Raw genomic sequence first — 18,547 nt, forward strand, 5'->3', positions numbered from 1 at the left:
ATGATCCTAAGACCCAGACCTTTGCAGCCTTCATGCGTATAACATGTTTCTGGGTTAATAAATGCTGTTTTTGTTAATAAAAAATAGACTTCGCTCCGAAATTACGGATATTATCAATGATTGTTATGTTGATTTCACAAAATAATTATATCATATATACACGCATCTATAAGCATGAACTAATTTGAAACCTTTAAAAAGTATAGCCTGAGTGACGCTAATAGCACACATCGACCGTTTCGTACCCGGCAGGAATACGTATATTCGTTCTAATAAAGTTTCTCTTGATTCGTGAGTCTGAAATTTACCGCTTCGAAATACTTAGTATATAAGCGAAGCCTAGCGGAGAGAATTGGTACTAAGGCAGGTATATAATCCAGTCTAGGAATCCCCGACGTTACGTCATTACGTAATGACGCCACAATCTTATTATAACATCGATTCACTGATGACACAGTACACACATTACATATGCGTTAAATTACTGAATAACAGACGGATTATATGATGGATGGACATGAATTGTGTTTACGTTGATGTGTATGTTACCTTTAATTGTTACTTAAACTGTACCTTTGTGGTACGGCATGGTTCTATCGGTTCAACCGCGCTAACGGTAATCCCGCCACGATCGATATTATAATGTACACAACAAATATTGAAACTCTCCACAGTTTACATAATCTTTGCATCTACTCGAGGAATTAAAGCATTTAAAATCACAGTTGGATTATGAGTCATGCTTTGTTGTTAATTCGTCGTTAATGCGATTCCCCGTCTATTTACACTGTAAACGAGCTTAGTAATATAATATTGCACAGGTGAGTCGAACAGGCACGCCATTTTACTTCTACTTCGGCCTGTACTGGATATAACTGAACAATAGTTTGTCCTCAAACTCTACAGTGAAATGTGGACAATTCATTATGAAGAAAATGTGCATCCTAACTTTAATATATGTCAAAGACACAAAGGGTACATACAGGATGACGTGAGTATTATGGGATGTTTGCAATTGGTTGGTTGATTTATTTACATATTCCCGTATTGTATCTGACATTTTACTGTTACATTAAGAGAACATGATCAAGATCTGATAAAGAGAACTAGGTCGCTGTGGCCTAATTATGCCTCAATATTAAATGTCATTTGTTTGTAATATCCCAAAGATGAATTTGCCGAAATCCGCACATTTTTTGACGAAATCTTTAAGCCGTATATATCTTTCTCAATATACTACAGTTAAACCTACCCTAGCGACCACCACTGTACAACGGTCACCTGCTGAATAAGACCACTTTATTAAAGTCCCAAATAGTCAATTTCAATATAATTTGACCTGTGTATAACGACTACTTGACAATGAAGACATGTTGTTTTTGTCCCTCGGGTGGTCGTTATTGACAGACTTGACATATATACGTGTCTTTTTTAATGAGTTTTGTATACTTGTTTGACAAGAAATTTCGTTTTTCTGGGTACGAGAACACGTTAATACAATGTACATGTATATTATATATCTACATAAATGAAAATGATAACAAAACTCAGAGTTTCCGAAAGGCATTCACAGGCGTCTTCAGGCGGAATGGTATCTGGTATATCTAAAATCTATTAAAAATGAAATGATACACTCTTGTCACTTTATTTTTAAATTTAATGGCAATTTAAGCACTTTTATTTTTTTACTCTAAAATAATGAAAAATAACAAATATAAAATAGGGCAAAAAAAAAGCACACGGACCCCCCCCCCCCCCCCCCCCCCCCCCCCCCCCCCCCCCCCCCCCCCATTTTTCTGCCTGATTTAGAAAGAACAACCCATTCCCTATTGATATACAAAATGATAACAAAAGTCATTTTGTAGCTCAAAATTAAGGGGTAGGGGTAGCATATGTAGTTATTCTAAGAAAAAAATATTAGTCTTATTAATCAAAACCGGTATATTTTTAAAGAAGACTACTGGAAAATAAATTCTACAAACATTCATACATATCAAACACCTTATTATGAAATTATGGCATTAATCTTTTATGTATATGTTCAAAACGGCAGAATGGACTTATGCTTTTTCTTCCGTTTTCATTTATGGCATGAACTCCTATTTCCAAAAATCTATATGAGAAAAAAAGTTTAATACAAGAAAATTTTGACTTCTTAGAGAAGTACATCCTTAAAGAGGAATTGATTTAAGCTATTAGCTTGTTTTTCAATCCTAGCGTCCAATGTATTTGTATATGAATGCAACCATAGTTTTTTGACACAGTTATATGAAATTCAAGACTCTTTTCAAACCTTGATTCAAGTAGTTGGTGACAAGCCGTATGTAAACAATGACACTAAAAGCATAACCTGAAAAATAGTTTTTAAAGAAAGTTTTTTTTCAAACTGATTTTGAGTTGAATCAGAACTTATATCAAGATTAAGAGACATAATTACAATTTGAAAATAAAACAAAAGTAATGTAGCGCTAATTTACGGATTTATTTAACCCTCAGATAATGAATAATTCAACAAAATACATATTTCTATTAAACATTTATATATCACTATAAACATATACAGTACGACACACAACTTTTAATGCCACATACAATCGAGATAAATATAATCCTGTGTTTGTCCGATCTCAACACACTGTAATTAACCCCTTCTGGTTAGGTAAATGCTCTAGAGAGTTGATGAGTATTATTTTCTGGGGGTCGGATTTTATACTACACCGGAATAGAGGTCAAGGGTTCGCGAGTTATGTCCCTTGAAATGAAAACTATCGCGACATCTCGGAGTAATTTCCGTCAATCTTCGGAAATATATCATATTTCCGAAGAGTACCTGAAACTTCTCCGAGGGGATCCGATTGCCCTGTTTTTGAACGTACCTGGTACATGATAACGATGTAGTGAATCTGAGATATCGAATTCAAATTTAAATAATTTCCATAAACTGTCAACTGTTTGATAACATTTACTGTACACGATGTATATAAGAGGACAACGATCCTGTATGAAAATAAATTTTAAATACTCGGTATTGCTTCACATTTACCGTAATTAATACTAACGCCAGGATTAACACTTGTCAGTTGATCAAGTTTTAACATTCTAAGCCTATATATATACTGTAGACTGATTAAATTCTACCGACGCAGTCATAACAGACGTTATACAACAGGGTATTATTAGTTATATATCAACTGACGTTTTCATAATTATTCACTCGAAAAAGCACACTAATTCCCAAATTAGCTTTAATATAATGTAAACTTAAATCTGTAAATATTTGCTGATTGTTTTCGCTGTGGTCCAATTCAGCTTTCTTAGATTGCTACTTTATCGAGACAAATGTAAACACATGTTTCTGTTATTAGTGGGCGGTCGATGGTGTCGACACGGGAGTTTTTCTCCGGGCACTCCGGTTTATCCAATCTATGACCTTTTGCGCGCTTTCACTGGGCCACATCTTCGAATTCGCTCGCCAACGTTAACGCTTCTGATCACGTTACAATTCGTGGACTATTTACGTAATCAGAAGTTTTGACGAGCGAAAATGGCCAGGCCATCGAAAGTGATTTCTATAAGTTATATTATATAATTTATTTCGCTATCGATGTAAAGTAAATAAACTTTATATAATCTTATAATACATTTTAAAAACAATAACTACTAATTTTTCCGGGTTTTTTTTCAAACAGATTTATTTTTCAATATTAGAAGGATTGAAGAAAATTATATAGCCTCTTTGGAAATAAGGTTTATATAGGCCAACAAGATGCATGTACATTCATATGTACCATACCGAAACTGTGACGTAATGCATAGAGTATATATACGTTTGTACAAGTAACATTGTTTAACATTACCGTAAAATCAATTGATAAGCAATTTAATTACGTGCAGACCCATGCGAAGAAATTCACGTTTCAGATAAACTGGTACTAAATAAATTTTGAATGAGGATTGCCCTTATTTAGCTTAAATTATTAACGTGCTCAGAATGGGGTCACCACGAAGGCCCCATAACCCAATTCTCCACGCGAAATGATTCGCCCATCATCTCCATAGCTCATGAATATTCATAAGGATTAAGATTGAAGTTTGCCTTTTATCACTAATAGAATAAAGTCAATCAATGTAAGATTAAGATACAAAAAAAATCTGTGAGGTTAAAAATGCAGTCAAATTAAAGAACAGGTGATGGTTGCTTAGTGCGGGACCTATAAATGGGGGGGGGGGGTTACGGGTGTGGTTAAGGGTGTGGATGGGGGGGTGGTGGAGGAAAGGGGGTGCTAGTGTGTATATAGGTGAAGAAATGAAATGTGTGGGGGGTGGCGAAAAGGGGGTCTACTGTGTGTCTATAAGGGTGAAATGAAGTGTTAGTGTGGGTGTGTTTGGGGGGGAGGGGGTGTTACACAGATCGGGTATTAACTCAAAATGATAACTAATGGTGTTGGGGTTCAGGGGTTCCGTAATTAAGGTTTTTATTGCAGTTAATATTACATGGGAGGGGGTACAATACAGAGAATGGCTATGATGGTGATGTGTATTACGGTTTATTAGATTTGTTTGTTTGTTTGATTAATTAACGTCCTATTAACAGCCAGGGCCATTTAAGGACGGCCTCCCATGCATGCGATGTGTTTCGTGTATGTGTGCCAGGTGCGTGTTTTGGGAGACTGCGGTATATTCGTGTTGTGCCTTCTTATTTAGTGGAACTTTTGCCCTTTTTATAGTGCTATATCATTGAAGCATGTTGCCGAAGACACCAAGCAACACACCCCACCTGGTCACATTATACTGACAACGGGCGAACCAGTCGTCCCACTCCTGTTATGCTGAGCGCTAAGCAGGAGCAGAAACTACCACTTTTATAGACTTTGGTGTGTCTCGGCCAGGGGACAAAACCCAGAGCCTTCCTCATAGGACAGAGCGCTCAACAAAAGGCCAAAAGTGAGGCGGTTTCAAGGGAGGCGTTAGGAAGACTAGACAGTTAGGAAGAAGAGAAAATACACGATCCTAAAATAGGGGAAGCAGGTACAATTCTAACGCCCTACATACAGGACAGCGGTTTATTGGAATTGATATAATTTGAAACATGTTGCTAATACACAGCGAATTTTTTTCCATTTGTATGAAAGATGCTCCGAAAAGCATCCAGGAATGAGAGATGTGGTATACTCGGCCTTTTTCGATTATACGGTTTGACTAGTTGGACCAAGTTTCGTTTATAAAATAAAGATGAACCTGGTGATTTCATATTGTTTTCAGACGAGCCTTGGCAAAGCCCTCATAGGCTTGTGTCAAAAACCGCATGTCCGTCAGGATATATACATGAAATAATGACTTTAAAAATGGTCAAAAAGGTTGTTCCGAATAAACGAAAACGGCCTTGCAATGCCATGATACTTAATGTGCCGAGATGCTCCGAATGTGGATTGGCATTTTCTGACTAAATACTGAACTGAGTGACAATGTATAATTCCATTGACAGTAATAGTCTATGTGTGTAGTTGCAGGTAATTGGCCAGCTCAGACTAATAATAAAACATGGACACCAATACAAATATTGACAAATTTGTATCACAAATCAGTCCAATTCGCTCTAAGATCAGGGGAAATTCTACAATTTAGATATGCTTAGTCAATGGAAATATATGTCACTTTTTAACGTCATTTCTAATTGGTTAGTTTAAAACGTAAACTGATTTCAACTCGGAAATCCATTTTCCAGCTTCGCTTACTACTCAGCCCACGAGTGGTATCGCTTCATTCATTACCTTACCTAGGCCCACGAGTGGCCTCGCTTTACTGATGGAGATATGTTGGTGGAATAAGTAAAGCGAGATCACTCGTTGGCTGTGTAATAAGCGAAGTGAGATCATTCGTGGGCTGAGTAATAAGCGAAGCGAGATCATCCGTGGGCTGAGTAATAAGCGAAGCGAGACCACTCGCGGGCTGAGTAATAAGCGAAGCGAGACCACTCGCGGGCTGAGTAATAAGCGAAGCAAGACCAAGCATTGGTTGAGTAATAAGTGAAGCGTGACCACTCGTGGGTTGAGTGCTAAGTAAAGCGAGACCACACATGGGTTGAATAATAATCGAAGCGAGATCACTCGTGGGCTGAGTAATAAGCGAAGTGAGATCACTCGTGGGCTGAGTAATAAGCGAAGTGAGATCACTCGTGGGCTGAGTTATGTGTGAAGCGAGGCCATTCGTGGGTTGAGCAATAAGTGGAGCGAGACCATTCGTGGGCTTTCGCCGATGATTTATTTTAGTTTTATATGATATCTGATGACCAATAGGTCAGAAAGATTTCTTTTACAATTCCAAGAATTATCCAGTCAGTTGAAATGGTTTCCAACTATTACCGTTCTACCTTTACCTTTAAACAATACACCAGACAACAAAGGCGGATATATTTTTATTATTTTTTGTATGGGAAAAATTATCGCGGGTGTCAATCTTCAGACAGAATGGTAAACAATGTATCATAAAATCGTTTATTATTAAACATGGCGACACGTTAGATGTTGACATAGGTCTGGTCGGCATGCCACAAACAAAGCTAGACGATAACCCTAGAGAGTAGGTCGTAAAATCTGAATCAAATACGAAGAGCTCCGAGGACTCCGCAGGGAATATAACGGAATTGAGAAGTCATAGTGTATGACGGATTATTATCATAGCTTTCTAAATATAGTGGATGTGTGATTGTTCAAACGTGAAAGTGATAAAATATCTAGATAGACATTTTGCCTGAAAAAAATACATCCATAATTTACCAAAACGATTTTTATAAAGGCTTATACGAACCAAGCCACATAAAAAATATATATGACGTTTCCAATGAAAACAAAGCAACTGGCAGGTTTATCTATCATGGAATCGTTAGATATAACATGAATTTATATTAACGACACCATCAGTCACTGATCATGATAGTTTATACCCTATGTCAGTTTAGTTACTGATAGTTTAGACCCTATGTCAGTTTAGTTACTGATAGTTTAGACCCTGTGTCAGTTTAGTTACTGATAGTTTAGACCCTGTGTCAGTTTAGTTACTGATAGTTTAGACCCTATGTCAGTTTAGTTACTGATAGTTTAGACCCTGTGTCAGTTTAGTTACTGATAGTTTAGACCCTATGTCAGTTTAGTTACTGATAGTTTAGACCCTATGTCAGTTTAGTTACTGATAGTTTAGACCCTATGTCAGTTTAGTTACTGATAGTTTAGACCCTGTGTCAGTTTAGTTACTGATAGTTTATACCCTATGTCAGTTTAGTTACTGTTAGTTTAGACCGTGTGTCAGTTTAGTTACTGATAGTTTAGACCCTATATCAGTTTAGTTACTGTTAGTTTAGACCCTGTGTTAGTTTAGTTACTGATAGTTTAGACCCTGTGTCAGTTTAGTTACTGATAGTTTAGACCCTATGTCAGTTTAGTTACTGATAGTTTAGACCCTGTGTCAGTTTAGTTACTGATAGTTTAGACCCTGTGTTAGTTTAGTTACTGATAGTTTAGACCCTGTGTCAGTTTATTCACTAATAGTTTAGACCCTGTGTCAGTTTAGTTACTGATATTTTAGACCCTGTGTCAGTTTAGTTACTGATAGTTTAGACCCTGTGTCAGTTTAGTTACAGATAGTTTATACCCTGTGTCAGTTTAGTTACAGATAGTTTAGACCCTATGTCAGTTTACTTACTGATAGTTTAGGCCCTATGTCAGTTTATTTACAGATAGTTAAGACCCTGTGTCAGTTTAGTTACAGATAGTTTAAACCCTGTGTCAGTTTAGTTACAGATAGTTTAGACTCTATGTCAGTTTAGTTACAGATAGTTTAGACCCTATGTCAGTTTAGTTACAGATAGTTTAGACTCTATGTCAGTTTAGTTACAGATAGTTTAGACCCCGTGTCAGTTTAGTTACCAATAGTTTAGACCCTTTGTCAGTTTAGTTACTAATAGTTTAGACCCTTTGTCAGTTTAGTTACCAATAGTTTAGACCCTGTGTCAGTTTAGTTACCAATAGTTTAGACCCTGTGTCAGTTTAGTTACTGATAGTTTAGACCCTGTGTCAGTTTAGTTACTGATAGTTTAGACCCTATGTCAGTTTAGTTACTGATAGTTTAGACCCTGTGTCAGTTTAGTTACTGATAGTTTAGACCCTATGTCAGTTTAGTTACTGATAGTTTAGACCTTATGTCAGTTTAGTTACTGATAGTTTAGACCCTGTGTCAGTTTAGTTACTGATAGTTTAGACCCTGCGTCAGTTTAGTTACTGATAGTTTAGACCCTGTGTCAGTTTAGTTACTGATAGTTTAGACCCTATGTCAGTTTAGTTACTGATAGTTTAGACCCTGTGTCAGTTTAGTTACTGATAGTTTAGACCCTGCGTCAGTTTAGTTACCAATAGTTTAGACCCTGTGTCAGTTTAGTTACTGATAGTTTAGACCCTGTGTCAGTTTAGTTACTGATAGTTTAGACCCTGTGTCAGTTTAGTTACTGATAGTTTAGACCCTGTGTCAGTTTAGTTACTGATAGTTTAGACCCTATGTCAGTTTAGTTACCAATAGTTTAGACCCTGTGTCAGTTTAGTTACTGATAGTTTAGACCCTGTGTCAGTTTAGTTACAGATAGTTTAGACCCTATGTCAGTTTAGTTACATATAGTTTAGACCCTGTGTCAGTTTAGTTACTGATAGTTTAGACCCTATGTCAGTTTAGTTACATATAGTTTAGACCCTGTGTCAGTTTAGTTACAGATAGTTTAGACCCTATGTCAGTTTAGTTACAGATAGTTTAGACCCTGTGTCAGTTTAGTTACAGATAGTTTAGACCCTATGTCAGTTTAGTTACTGATAGTTTAGACCCTGTGTCAGTTTAGTTACTGATAGTTTAGACCGTGTGTCAGTTTAATTACAGATAGTTTAGACTCTATGTCAGTTTAGTTACATATAGTTTAGACCCTGTGTCAGTTTAGTTACTGATAGTTTAGACCCTGTGTCAGTTTAGTTACCAATAGTTTAGACCCTGTGTCAGTTTAGTTACTGATAGTTTAGACCCTGTGTCAGTTTAGTTACTGATAGTTTATACCCTATGTCACTTTAGTTACTGATAGTTTAGACTCTATGTAGTTTAGTTACTGATAGTTTAGACCCTGTGTCAGTTTAGTTACTGATAGTTTAGACCCTATGTCAGTTTAGTTACTGATACTTTAGACCCTATGTCAGTTTAGTTACCAATAGTTTAGACCCTATGTCAGTTTAGTTACTGATAGTTTAGACCGTGTGTCAGTTTAGTTACTGATAGTTTATACCCTGTGTCAGTTTAGTTACTGAAGGTTTAGACCCTGTGTCAGTTTAGTTACTGATAGTTTATACCCTGTGTCAGTTTAGTTACTGATAGTTTATACCCTATGTCAGTTTAGTTACTGATAGTTTAGACTCTATGTCAGTTTAGTTACTGATAGTTTAGACCCTATGTCAGTTTAGTTACTGATAGTTTAGACCCTGTGTCAGTTTAGTTACTGATAGTTTAGACTCTATGTCAGTTTAGTTACTGATAGTTTAGACCCTGTATCAGTTTAGTTACATATAGTTTATACCCTATGTCAGTTTAGTTACTGATAGTTTAGACCCTGTGTCAGTTTAGTTACAGGTAGTTTAGACCCTTTGTCAGTTTAGTTACAGATAGTTTAGACCCTTTGTCAGTTTAGTTACTGATAGTTTAGACCCTATGTCAGTTTAGTTACTGATAGTTTAGACCCTGTGTCAGTTTAGTTACTGATAGTTTAGACCCTGTGTCAGTTTAGTTACTGATAGTTTAGACTCTATGTAGTTTAGTTACTGATAGTTTAGACCCGGTGTCAGTTTACTTACTGATAGTTTAGACCCTTTGTCAGTTTAGTTACTGATAGTTTAGACTCTATGTCAGTTTAGTTACAGATAGTTTAGACCCTGTGTCAGTTTAGTTACATATAGTTTAGACTCTATGTCAGTTTAGTTACAGATAATTTAGACCCTGTGTCAGTTTAGTTACAGATAGTTTAGACCCTGTGTCAGTTTAGTTACTGATAGTTTAGACCCTATGTCAGTTTAGTTACTGATAGTTTAGGCTCTATGTCAGTTTAGTTACTGATAGTTTAGACCCTGTGTCAGTTTAGTTACTGATAGTTTAGACCCTATGTCAGTTTAGTTACTGATAGTTTATACCCTATGTCAGTTTAGTTACTGATAGTTTAGACCCTGTGTCAGTTTAGTTACCGATAGTTTAGACCCTGTGTCAGTTTAGTTACTGATAGTTTAGACCCTGTGTCAGTTTAGTTATTGATAGTTTAGACCCTATGTCAGTTAATTACATATAGTTTAGACCCTGTGTCAGTTTAGTTACTGATAGTTTAGACCCTATGTCAGTTTAGTTACATATAGTTTAGACCCTGTGTCAGTTTAGTTACAGATAGTTTAGACCCTATGTCAGTTTAGTTACAGATAGTTTAGACCCTGTGTCAGTTTAGTTACTGATAGTTTAGACCCTATGTCAGTTTAGTTACTGATAGTTTAGACCCTGTTGTCAGTTTAGTTACTGATAGTTTAGACTCTATGTCAGTTTAGATACTGATAGTTTAGACTCTATGTCAGTTTAGTTACTGATAGTTTAGACCCTGTGTCAGTTTAGTTACAGATAGTTTAGACCCTTTGTCAGTTTAGTTACCAATAGTTTAGACCCTGTGTCAGTTTAGTTACTGATAGTTTAGACCCTGTGTCAGTTTAGTTACTGATAGTTTAGACCCTATGTCAGTTTAGTTACATATAGTTTAGACCCTGTGTCAGTTTAGTTACTGATAGTTTAGACCCTATGTCAGTTTAGTTACATATAGTTTAGACCCTGTGTCAGTTTAGTTACAGATAGTTTAGACCCTATGTCAGTTTAGTTACAGATAGTTTAGACCCTGTGTCAGTTTAGTTACATATAGTTTAGACCCTTTGTCAGTTTAGTTACTGATAGTTTAGACCCTGTGTCAGTTTAGTTACTGATAGTTTAGACCCTGTGTCAGTTTAGTTACAGATAGTTTAGACCCTATGTCAGTTTAGTTACATATAGTTTAGACCCTGTGTCAGTTTAGTTACTGATAGTTTAGACCCTATGTCAGTTTAGTTACAGATAGTTTAGACCCTGTGTCAGTTTAGTTACTGATAGTTTAGACCCTGTGTCAGTTTAGTTACTGATAGTTTATACCCTATGTCACTTTAGTTACTGATAGTTTAGACTCTATGTAGTTTAGTTACTGATAGTTTAGACCCTGTGTCAGTTTAGTTACTGATAGTTTAGACCCTATGTCAGTTTAGTTACTGATACTTTAGACCCTATGTCAGTTTAGTTACCAATAGTTTAGACCCTATGTCAGTTTAGTTACTGATAGTTTAGACCGTGTGTCAGTTTAGTTACTGATAGTTTATACCCTGTGTCAGTTTAGTTACTGATAGTTTAGACCCTGTGTCAGTTTAGTTACTGATAGTTTAGACCCTGTGTCAGTTTAGTTACTGATAGTTTATACCCTATGTCAGTTTAGTTACTGATAGTTTAGACTCTATGTAGTTTAGTTACTGATAGTTTAGACCCTGTGTCAGTTTAGTTACTGATAGTTTAGACCCTGTGTCAGTTTAGTTACTGATAGTTTAGACTCTATGTCAGTTTAGTTACTGATAGTTTAGACCCTGTGTCAGTTTAGTTACATATAGTTTATACCCTGTGTCAGTTTAGTTACTGATAGTTTAGACCCTGTGTCAGTTTAGTTACAGATAGTTTAGACCCCGTGTCAGTTTAGTTACAGATAGTTTAGACCCTGTGTCAGTTTAGTTACTGATAGTTTAGACCCTATGTCAGTTTAGTTACTGATAGTTTAGACCCTGTGTCAGTTTAGTTACTGATAGTTTAGACCCTGTGTCAGTTTAGTTACTGATAGTTTAGACTCTATGTAGTTTAGTTACTGATAGTTTAGACCCGGTGTCAGTTTACTTACTGATAGTTTAGACCCTGTGTCAGTTTAGTTACTGATAGTTTAGACCCTATGTCAGTTTAGTTACTGATAGTTTAGACTCTATGTCAGTTTAGTTACATATAGTTTAGACTCTATGTCAGTTTAGTTACAGATAATTTAGACCCTGTATCAGTTTAGTTACAGATAGTTTAGACCCTGTGTCAGTTTAGTTACTGATAGTTTAGACCCTATGTCACTTTAGTTACTGATAGTTTAGACTCTATGTAGTTTAGTTACTGATAGTTTAGACCCTGTGTCAGTTTAGTTACTGATAGTTTAGACCCTATGTCAGTTTAGTTACTGATAGTTTAGACCCTGTGTCAGTTTAGTTACTGATAGTTTAGACCCTGTGTCAGTTTAGTTACCGATAGTTTAGACCCTGTGTCAGTTTAGTTACTGATAGTTTAGACCTTGTGTCAGTTTAGTTACTGATAGTTTATACCCTATGTCAGTTTAGTTACATATAGTTTAGACCCTGTGTCAGTTTAGTTACTGATAGTTTAGACCCTATGTCAGTTTAGTTACTGATAGTTTAGACCCTGTGTCAGTTTAGTTACTGATAGTTTAGACTCTATGTCAGTTTAGTTACTGATAGTTTAGACCCTGTGTCAGTTTAGTTACTGATAGTTTAGACTCTATGTCAGTTTAGTTACTGATAGTTTAGACTCTATGTAGTTTAGTTACTGATAGTTTAGACACTGTGTCAGTTTAGTTACTGATAGTTTAGACCCTGTGTCAGTTTAGTTACTGATAGTTTAGACTCTATGTCAGTTTAGTTACTGATAGTTTAGACCCTGTGTCAGTTTAGTTACATATAGTTTAGACCCTGTATCAGTTTAGTTACTGATAGTTTAGACCCTGTGTCAGTTTAGTTACTGATAGTTTAGACCCTGTGTCAGTTTAGTTACAGATAGTTTAGACCCTATGTCAGTTTAGTTACTGATAGTTTAGACCCTATGTCAGTTTAGTTACAGATAGTTTAGACTCTATGTCAGTTTAGTTACTGATAGTTTAGACTCTATGTCAGTTTAGTTACTGATAGTTTAGACCCTGTGTCAGTTTAGTTACTGATAGTTTAGACCCTGTGTCAGTTTAGTTACTGATAGTTTAGACCCTATGTCAGTTTAGTTACTGATAGTTTAGACCCTATGTCAGTTTAGTTACTGATAGTTTAGACTCTATGTCAGTTTAGTTACAGATAGTTTAGACCCTGTGTCAGTTTAGTTACAGATAGTTTAGACCCTGTGTCAGTTTAGTTACAGATAGTTTAGACCCTATGTCAGTTTAGTTACTGATAGTTAAGATCCTATGTCAGTTTAGTTACTGATAGTTTAGACCCTGTGTCAGTTTAGTTACTGATAGTTTAGACCCTATGTCAGTTTAGTTACTGATAGTTTAGACCCTGTGTCAGTTTAGTTACTGATAGTTTAGACCCTATGTCAGTTTAGTTACATATAGTTTAGACCCTGTGTCAGTTTAGTTACTGATAGTTTAGACCCTATGTCAGTTTAGTTACTGATAGTTTAGACCCTATGTCAGTTTAGTTACTGATAGTTTAGACCCTGTGTCAGTTTAGTTACTGATAGTTTAGACCCTGTGTCAGTTTAGTTACTGATAGTTTAGACCCTGTGTCAGTTTAGTTACTGATAGTTTAGACCCTGTGTCAGTTTAGTTACAGATAGTTTAGACCCTGTGTCAGTTTAGTTACTGATAGTTTAGACCCTGTGTCAGTTTAGTTACTGATAGTTTAGACCCTGTGTCAGTTTAGTTACTGATAGTTTAGACCCTGTGTCAGTTTAGTTACTGATAGTTTAGACCCTGTGTCAGTTTAGTTACTGATAGTTTAGACCCTGTGTCAGTTTAGTTACAGATAGTTTAGACCCTATGTCAGTTTAGTTACTGATAGTTTAGACCCTGTGTCAGTTTAGTTACTGATAGTTTAGACCCTATGTCAGTTTAGTTACTGATAGTTTAGACCTAATAGTTTAGACCGTGTGTCAGTTTAGTTACTGATAGTTTAGACCCTGTGTCAGTTTAGTTACTGATAGTTTAGACCCTGTGTCAGTTTAGTTACTGATAGTTTAGACCCTGTGTCAGTTTAGTTACTGATAGTTTAGACCCTGTGTCAGTTTAGTTACATATAGTTTAGACCCTGTGTCAGTTTAGTTACAGATAGTTTAGACCCTATGTCAGTTTAGTTACTGATAGTTTAGACCCTTTGTCAGTTTAGTTACCAATAGTTTAGACCCTGTGTCAGTTTAGTTACTGATAGTTTAGACCCCGTGTCAGTTTAGTTACTGATAGTTTAGACCCTGTGTCAGTTTAGTTACTGATAGTTTAGACCCTGTGTCAGTTTAGTTACTGATAGTTTAGACCCTGTGTCAGTTTAGTTACTGATAGTTTAGACCCTGTGTCAGTTTAGTTACAGATAGTTTAAACCCTATGTCAGTTTAGTTACTGATAGTTTAGACCCTTTGTCAGTTTAGTTACCAATAGTTTAGACCCTGTATCAGTTAAGTTACTGATAGTTTAGACCCTGTATCAGTTTAGTTACTGATAGTTTATACCCTATGTCAGTTTAGTTACTGATAGTTTATACCCTATGCCACTTTAGTTACTGATAGTTTAGACTCTATATCAGTTTAGTTACCAATAGTTTAGACCCTTTGTCAGTTTAGTTACCGATAGTTTAGACCCTGTGTCAGTTTAGTTACTGATGGTTTAGACCTTGTGTCAGTTTAGTTACTGATAGTTTATACCATATGTCAGTTTAGTTACAGATAGTTTATACCCTATGTCAGTTTAGTTACATATAGTTTAGACCCTGTGTCAGTTTAGTTACTGATAGTTTAGACCCTGTGTCAGTTTAGTTACAGATAGTTTAGACCCTATGTCAGTTTAGTTACAGATAGTTTAGACCCTGTGTCAGTTTAGTTACTGATAGTTTAGACTCTATGTCAGTTTAGATACTGATAGTTTAGACCTTATGTCAGTTTAGTTACTGATAGTTTAGACCCTGTGTCAGTTTAGTTACTGATAGTTTAGACCCTGCGTCAGTTTAGTTACCAATAGTTTAGACCCTGTGTCAGTTTAGTTACTGATAGTTTAGACCCTATATCAGTTTAGTTACTGTTAGTTTAGACCGTGTGTCAGTTAAGTTACTGATAGTTTAGACCGTGTGTCAGTTTAGTTACTGATAGTTTAGACCCTATATCAGTTTAGTTACTGTTAGTTTAGACCGTGTGTCAGTTAAGTTACTGATAGTTTAGACCCTGTGTCAGTTTAGTTACCAATAGTTTAGACCCTGTGTCAGTTTAGTTACTGATAGTTTAGACCCTATATCAGTTTAGTTACTGTTAGTTTAGACCGTGTGTCAGTTTAGTTACTGATAGTTTAGACCGTGTGTCAGTTTAGTTACTGATAGTTTAGACCCTATATCAGTTTAGTTACTGTTAGTTTAGACCGTGTGTCAGTTTAGTTACTGATAGTTTAGACCCTATATCAGTTTAGTTACTGTTAGTTTAGACCCTATGTCAGTTTAGTTACTGATAGTTTAGACCCTATATCAGTTTAGTTACTGTTAGTTTAGACCGTGTGTCAGTTTAGTTACTGATAGTTTAGACCGTGTGTCAGTTTAGTTACTGATAGTTTAGACCCTGTATCAGTTTAGTTACTGATAGTTTAGACCCTATATCAGTTTAGTTACTGTTAGTTTAGACCGTGTGTCAGTTTAGTTACTGATAGTTTAGACCGTGTGTCAGTTTAGTTACTGATAGTTTAGACCCTATATCAGTTTAGTTACTGTTAGTTTAGACCCTGTGTTAGTTTAGTTACTGATAGTTTAGACCCTGTGTCAGTTTAGTTACTGATAGTTTAGACCCTATATCAGTTTAGTTACTGTTAGTTTAGACCGTGTGTCAGTTTAGTTACTGATAGTTTAGACCGTGTGTCAGTTTAGTTACTGATAGTTTAGACCCTATATCAGTTTAGTTACTGTTAGTTTAGACCGTGTGTCAGTTTAGTTACTGATAGTTTAGACCCTATATCAGTTTAGTTACTGTTAGTTTAGACCCTATGTCAGTTTAGTTACTGATAGTTTAGACCCTATATCAGTTTAGTTACTGTTAGTTTAGACCGTGTGTCAGTTAAGTTACTGATAGTTTAGACCGTGTGTCAGTTTAGTTACTGATAGTTTAGACCCTATATCAGTTTAGTTACTGATAGTTTAGACCCTATATCAGTTTAGTTACTGTTAGTTTAGACCCTGTGTCAGTTTAGTTACTGATAGTTTAGACCCTATATCAGTTTAGTTACTGATAGTTTAGACCCTGTGTCAGTTTAGTTACTGATAGTTTAGACCCTGTGTCAGTTTAGTTACTGATAGTTTAGACCCTATGTCAGTTTAGTTACTGTTAGTTTAGACCGTGTGTCAGTATAGTTACTGATAGTTTAGACCGTGTGTCAGTTTAGTTACTGATAGTTTAGACCGTATGTCAGTTTAGTTACTGATAGTTTAGACCGTGTGTCAATTTAGTTACTGATAGTTTAGACCCTATATCAGTTTAGTTACTGTTAGTTTAGACCCTATGTCAGTTTAGTTACTGATAGTTTAGACCCTATATCAGTTTAGTTACTGTTAGTTTAGACCCTATATCAGTTTAGTTACTGTAGTTTAGACCTTTCAGTTTAGTTACTGTTAGTTTAGACCGTGTGTCAGTTAAGTTACTGATAGTTTAGACCGTGTGTCAATTTAGTTACTGATAGTTTAGACCCTATATCAGTTTAGTTACTGTTAGTTTAGACCCTATGTCAGTTTAGTTACTGATAGTTTAGACCCTATATCAGTTTAGTTACTGTTAGTTTAGACCCTATATCAGTTTAGTTACTGTTAGTAGTTTAGACCCTATATCAGTTTAGTTACTGTTAGTTTAGACCCTATATCAGTTTAGTTACTGTTAGTTTAGACCCTATATCAGTTTAGTTACTGTTAGTTTAGACCCTATATCAGTTTAGTTACTGTTAGTTTAGACCCTATATCAGTTTAGTTACTGTTAGTTTAGACCCTATATCAGTTTAGTTACTGTTAGTTTAGACCCTATATCAGTTTAGTTACTGTTAGTTTAGACCCTATATCAGTTTAGGTTACTGTTAGTTTAGACCCTATATCAGTTTGTTACTGATAGTTTAGACCCTGTGTCAGTTTAGTTACTGATAGTTTAGACCCTGTGTCAGTTTAGTTACTGATAGTTTATTTAGACCCTGTGTCAGTTTAGTTACTGTTAGTTTAGACCCTGTATCAGTTTAGTTACTGATAGTTTAGACCCTATATCAGTTTAGTTACTGATAGTTTAGACCCTGTGTCAGTTTAGTTACTGATAGTTTAGACCGTGTGTCAGTTTAGTTACTGATAGTTTAGACCCTATATCAGTTTAGTTACTGTTAGTTTAGACCCTATGTTAGTTTTGTTGCTTAATGTTTATGTCACTTTCGTTGCTGGTAATTGAAAAAAAAACTGATTAGTTTTCGTCATAAATACTGACTTATGGTACTAGATATATTGGTCGATTGTTTGTCGATAAATTTCTTCACATAGTGTAATGATAGATCAAAACATCTCTACGCTAAACATGTTTTTAGTAATCTTAGAGATAATTATCTTGCATACACGGATTTAGTTACATTTCCAGATGTGAAATAATGGTATACCTTATCTGCAAAGTGTTTTCAATTGTGCTTAGCACATTTTTATTCATTCTGGAGAATCTAATCAATTACTGGAAGGAATCGATGAACAATACGGACGGGCTGATTAAATTTGAATGTACTTGGAAGCTGCGATACATACACGTAAACATGAATATGCACATCCGGTTTTAGGGCGAAAAAGTAATCGATAAATGTAGCATCACTTGACCTATAGTCGATAAACATCTTCCCGGATACATCTCGTTGTGCACACACACACACACACGGACACCACGTGCACCTCTCTTTCTTTTATCTCCCATGCTTTCCTTTATCATTCATGCTTTTTGCTATCCAGAACGAGGCTAGAGATGTAAGAATTGTTTCATAGTAGAATGTAAACACGGGACCTCCGAACACTAGCCGAACCGAATGCTCTACCACTGAAGATTCCTGCATGCGGTCTCATCAATGATCGACTTAGTCCAATCCCGCTAAATAGTCAATTTACATTGTACATGATATATGATTAGAAAGAACTTGGTGTGAATGTGCAAATCTCATAAAAAGAGTGCATCATTCGACACACTAGGGAAATTGGGTGCGAAAATTTCTGAAGGAATAACATTTCTTAAATCAACCGAATCTCATAAAAAATGGATTCATCTCTTGACACACACCAATCATTCTATATGTACATCGGAGGAAATCAGACACGATATAGATTTAATTAATGTAAATTGAAGAAAAAAAGTAATCGATAAATTGAAGAACAAAATAATAGATAACATAACCTGCACTAGGCATTGTTATTGTACAGGTGCGTAGATA

General features: G+C 35.7%; 1 protein-coding gene across 1 annotated transcript in view; it reads left to right on the forward strand.

Annotated features, from left to right (window-relative positions):
- The first annotated feature begins 800 nt into the window (after positions 1-800).
- Positions 801-18,547, forward strand: part of LOC138306367 (ankyrin repeat domain-containing protein 34C-like) — a 37,565-nt gene continuing 19,818 nt past the window's right edge. The window contains exon 1 of the mRNA XM_069246806.1: positions 801-991. The gene's annotated coding sequence lies outside the window, so the exon portion shown is untranslated. The remainder of the gene's footprint in view (positions 992-18,547) is intronic.

Source organism: Argopecten irradians, chromosome 13 (assembly GCF_041381155.1).
Source record: "Argopecten irradians isolate NY chromosome 13, Ai_NY, whole genome shotgun sequence".
Classification (NCBI taxonomy): domain Eukaryota; kingdom Metazoa; phylum Mollusca; class Bivalvia; order Pectinida; family Pectinidae; genus Argopecten; species Argopecten irradians.